Source organism: Mus caroli, unplaced genomic scaffold (genome assembly GCF_978045245.1).
Source record: "Mus caroli unplaced genomic scaffold, Mus_caroli_1 scaffold_5, whole genome shotgun sequence".
NCBI classification, from domain to species: domain Eukaryota; kingdom Metazoa; phylum Chordata; class Mammalia; order Rodentia; family Muridae; genus Mus; species Mus caroli.
Genome location: NW_028227260.1, coordinates 22,523,437 through 22,529,249, shown reverse-complemented (window position 1 = coordinate 22,529,249; position 5,813 = coordinate 22,523,437).

The window sequence follows — 5,813 nt, the reverse complement described above, 5'->3', positions numbered from 1 at the left end:
CCTATTGATTGAGTATTAAGTACAATTAGGTTGGTGGTAGTTACCCCCAAGAAATAAGTTCTGCTATTGAACCCTTGTGAACACCTTACCAAAGTGATCATCATTGTTGCTCCTAGACTTTATAGATGGGGAAAACTATTGATTGTTTTTCCTCCACTGGCAGATTGTATAGCTCCTTAATACTGTGTGGTCCGGTCTTTGTGGAAGAAGTTTCCAGATTAGTACCAGATTGATTCTTTGAAGTCCTGTTCCAAAAGTATTCAGTGCCATCATCAATAGGGTATTAACTTCTGATAGGCAATCAAAGGCAAGAGCAATTGCCTATATTTTTTTGGGAGCCTCATGGATTCCTCTAAGCAACAACCCAAAAAGAGGTTTCTGATTCTTAGCACTGGAATTTTGTTAGATAGTCTATGATCCTTGAGGAGATTAGTAACACCACAAGTGTATAATTTCATTAGATAGATAGATATATAGATAGATAATTTCATTATTTAATTATTATATATAATATTTAAGTAAATGTATTATATGCTTTTTATGACTTTTGCACACAAACTTATTGATCTCTCTTCATTCTCTCTCCTTCCATGTTGGTCTCTCTTTTCCAGTTAAACACACACACACACACACACACACACACACACACACAGAGTTTTTTTTTTCTATTTTCCCACAGAAATCATCAAAATTTTAAAAAAGAGCCATGGCTGCAATAGCAAAAGAGCTTCAGTAGGGTGTATAGTAGAACACAGATGACATGACCAAAATATTTTTTTAATGAGGCAATCTGTATTAGAAAACTTTAACATTGGATAGGCTTCATTGTGAATCCTGACCTAGTTACTTAGAAACTGTAGCCATAAGAAGGAGACTTCACTCTTTCTGTCTCCATTTCTATTGTATATTAATTGGAGAGAATATGATCTACTTTGTTGGATTTTTGCATAAAATGTATAACAATCCAGGTGCTTAATAAGTGAATGACAGTTATCAATTAAATAAGTTGAATTGAGTGGGGACATAACTCATTTGGGAGAGTTCCTGCCAATCATGTTGGAAGCCCCAGGCTTAATTACCCAGCACCTCATAAAAAGAGTATATTGGCACACACGTTCTGTAACCACAGCAGATGTGTGCTCAAAGCAGAAGAATTACTCGCTCAAAGGTTTTTTGAGCTAAGGTGAGAACTTGAGGTCACCATGAACTAATGAGAGCCCCATCCCAAGAGAAATGGAAAAAAGAATAAATTTATGTGTAAATGGAGCAATGTTATGATTTCCTGTTACATTATAATGGAAGTCTTCCATCAATGATCTATAGCACCAATTCACTAAATAATTTCAGTTATTTGATTAATGGTTAATTTTATTTCTATTATTGATGATGATGATGATAATTGTAGTTGTTATTTTCATACACCTACTTCTAAAGGAAACTCAAAAAACAAATCACATTAAGATGTTAGCATGTCAATAACAATTATTATTATCACTGTATTGATTTATTCTGAACATTGTGATGCATACTTTTAGAAATATACTATTCTTAGGAAGGTAGAAGGGTCCACTGCTACACCAATGATCTATTATGCGATGGTTTAAATGAAACAGCAGACCAATTCTCTTTCATGATGAAGTTCCGGTGAATGCTGAGGTCAATCTTTTCCACTTAGTTTCCAATATACCTTCAATTGTCACCATCATTTTCTATTGGGTGGCAAATAAAACTTAGACATACATGCTTGGGAGTTCTATAAGCCAATGTAACTTCTACCACCCTAAATTAGTGCCAAGTCGACTGACTAACCTAAGGTCAAAGGAGGCTGGAAAATATAGTTTTAGGTGGATGTCAAGAAGAGAAGATATCAGTTAGACAGTTATCATTTCAAATGCAAGTACAACAAGGTACACATAGGAAGTTGGATTATCAAAGCATGAGGAAGATTTTTCACACACCTACTGCTGAGGGAAACTCAAAAAACAAATCACATTAAGATGTTAGCATGTCTTTGAATTTTTTAGAGCACCATCTACACATTTATTCATTTAAACTGTTCTTTCCAAAGTGTATCATGGAAGAACCTCAGATACTTTCATTTCTCGTGGCCCTGTAATAGTCTTTCATGTTCTGCCCTTCCCCCTCCGGAGCTAGCTCCTTTTCTCTTTTCTCTTCTTCTCTCCCCCATCTTCCACAGGCTTCCTTCCAGATTAGAGTGCTGCTGCTTAAATTCCTTGCCAGGGGGAATTTAAGTAACACCTACCCTTTCTAAGGTCATAACAGCAAACAGGCACCAAACTTCTTTCTGGAGAATCAAAGAGTTTATTGGGTTTTCTTACAGAACATAGGTGACAGGTTATTTACAGATGTTTGGACAATCCTCCCCTAACTGGCTACACTGGAAAGCCTTACCCAGCAAAGATAAAGACTGCAATGTTGCAGCAGAGATGGGGAAGCACACCCATACCCACACACACACACACACACACACACACACACACACACACACACACACATATATATATATATATATATATATATATATATATATATATATATATATATATATACTTCCTACCCAAGTCACCTACAGAGTTGCCAGTTGGTAGAGAGCAGTTGTATATTGGAATGGAAGGAGGTTGGAGGCATAAACCACAATTCCAGATAGGGTGTCCTTTTCTAGTGAATGTGCCTAGATGACAATTGCTTGGCTCAGAGATTAGTCACTCAGAAGGCCACACTTGGAAAGTCTATACCTATTAAGGATGAGCTCTTTGTTATAGCCACATAAGTGGAACCTCCACCTCTAGAATTTCTAGGTTATAGAATCCCTCACTATACCATGAGAAAATAAGGCAGAGATGCATACATCTGATAGGGAGCAACTAGATACTCAGGTGTGGGTTGCATGAACTTACCCATACCTTCATCACGGTTGTAAACAGTCAATGAACCCAGCCAGAGTAATTCTTTTTGCCAGGGAGCACAGCAGAACTCCCCAGGGTAGTGTTTGCTTGGCTTGGAGGGCACCTCACTTATACCAGGTGGCCTTTAAAAACAAAAATATGTAAATAAAGCCTCTATGTTTTCTGCTCTCATATTTTCCAAAACTATCTTGGTTCTACCATAGTCTATATAGCAACAAGACAGAAGAATCTACACAATAGACAAGAGATGACTCTTAAAGAATACACACACACACACACACACACACACACACACACACACACACACGAACTTGGGCATGCGTGGGAGAGGGTCATTGATTTGTTGAATATTTGGTAAAACTCTTTTATGGAAAAAAATCTCATAATCATATTTCCCTGAAAGCATTTAAAGGTATGCCAATCAGAGGATGATAGAAATAAGAGGAATTTCCACAAACAGGAAATAATCCTCTTTCCCTAAAAGCACATTTTCCCTGTGAGAGGGAATTTTTGTTGTTTGTATCCATTAGAAGAGTCTACATCCCTCTAACACAGGGAGTGGTGGCATTCCAGTCTCTCCTCCTTCACCTGAAAGCATATATGTGTATGTATTTTGGACATACCCCTTCCTGGATCTATCCATCACTTTTTACTTGGCTGCCCTGATGAAAAAACCTAGCATCTTCTGCAAAGTGATTACTAAAAACAAGGCCTGATTAACTTCAGGCTTTGGCCGAATAATGTGTGAGAATGAAGCAGTGATGAAACAAGTAGGAGGTAGACACACATATCACCATTATGAACTTGATGAAGCACATTCCATGAAACCATTAGCAATTCATTTGTCAGTTAAAAATTAGTCTAGTCTGTAATAGACTTTCAGAAGATTTCAAATGCCCTCTGGGGAGGACAAAAAGTTTAGATGAGTTCTCTATTTGATCTGTCAAAAAAAAAAAAAAAAAAAAGGTGACCACAAAGCAGATCATCTCTTAAGGGAGGAAAAAAAGAGGCTCAGCATTATGCTAAGAGAAGATCTTCAGTAGGATGTTGCAGGTTGAAGGAAAAAAGGTCAAAAGCTAAGATCTTGAGTAGGGTGTACCAGCACATGCTTGTCTTCCTAGCTCTTGGAAAGACTACTCAGAAGGATTGCAAATTAAATACTAGTTTGGACAATTTGGCAAGATTCTTTGTTTTTGTTATTGGTGTTGTTTGTTTGTTTTTAAGAGGTTATAATTGGTATCACCTTAATTTTATGGGCTCAACATTCAGGTCTGGGTTTTTACCTTTCTTTCTTTTTTGTTTGTTTCTTTCTCTTCCTTCCTTCCTTCCTTCCTTCCTTCCTTCCTTCCTTCCTTCCTTTTTTCTTGCTTGTTAGCTTACTCTATTTTTTTTTTGGCTTCTTCATATTATGCTTGCTACAGATGATATATTTTCTTTGACTCTGAACCAGATCCAAGGATGACCCGACAAATTAAAAATGCTAGCTGAAGATATGGAATCAGCATGACATAGCCAGACATAAATATAAGATGTATACAAGTGTGGAAAGGCAAATTGTAAGCAAGGAATGTACAGGAAAAGATCTGTTATGGCTCTTCTTAGTTTTACACTTGTTTTATAACTAAAATAGAGGTTCAAAATCCAAATTAGATTAGAGGTGCTGTAAAACAGGGATGTAGTCTAAGGGAGAAAACAAAAATTATAGCATCTAGGAAATTTGTCTAGCAGCTCTGGCCTCTCCAAGATCCACACAATGGAACTAGACCGAGCAATCTCTAAAAAATGGAATTTATTTGTATAACAAGCAAGTGGGACTTGAAAGTCATAAATATCCTAGAATTCTTTAAAGTGTCATGAACCTAACTTCTGTAAAAGAAATTAAAATGATGAATACGTTGTAGCATAAAGCTTTCGCCACTTTCCAAGTAATAGGTATGATAGACAGCTTTATTTATGTGTTGTGACATGAGGAGCCCTGGTGAAAATACAAATCTTACTGATGTCTTCTCTAGCCTTGTTAAAATACTGCAGAGATTGTATTATTCTTGGAAGGCACAGATCGTGACCATAATTGTGGAAATGTTCCTAGGAACCCAGTGTTTCCTTGGGTGTTGTTTACTAGTGTGTGGCCAGTTGTACATGCTGGTCCTTGTCATACTGTTGGCTATTTACTCTCTTTCTTCCTTATTATGTTTTTCCGTGCTACAGGACTTATTTTTAGAATCTATTGAAATTAGAGAGTTCAGTGGAATTGGATATAACAAGTATAAACAGCTTTGACATGGAAACAAAGAAATTAAAAAAAAGAAAATTCTTGATTTGTTGTTATTGGAACTACTATAAGAAAATAGTGTTTTCTACAGAAAGACAAACATCCTACCTAATTAACCCTTGTAAATTTTTTCAATTGTGAAGATAACCAGTGAGTAGACTATGTTTATTTGATTGAGAAATTAAGTAGGCCAAATCAGTTCCTAACATATATAAAAGAATGCATAGATAATTTGAACTGGAAAAGATCTTCCATCTAATTTTTCACACAATATTGCTCAGATAGTTCAAAGACAGACTGTCAAACTGTAGTCCTGGAAATGACTGGTTATTAGTAACTGTTAGGTTACAATGTTCTTCTCTCACACTCATCTGGAGTTAGTGGGTTGCTCATATCATTCTACTTTACTGTCTTTGATCCAAGAGACTCTACACAAGAAAATGCTACATGAGGCATTTCCTTCAGTTACTAATCGGCATCACCTTTAATGCAGTTCAAACACAGAATATTTTTCCTTTTATTGAAAATTGATTTTTTTCTCAAATAATATAACCTGATTACAGTTTCTTCTCCTTCTCTTCTTTCCAGTTTCTCCACAAATCCCCTCTCACTTG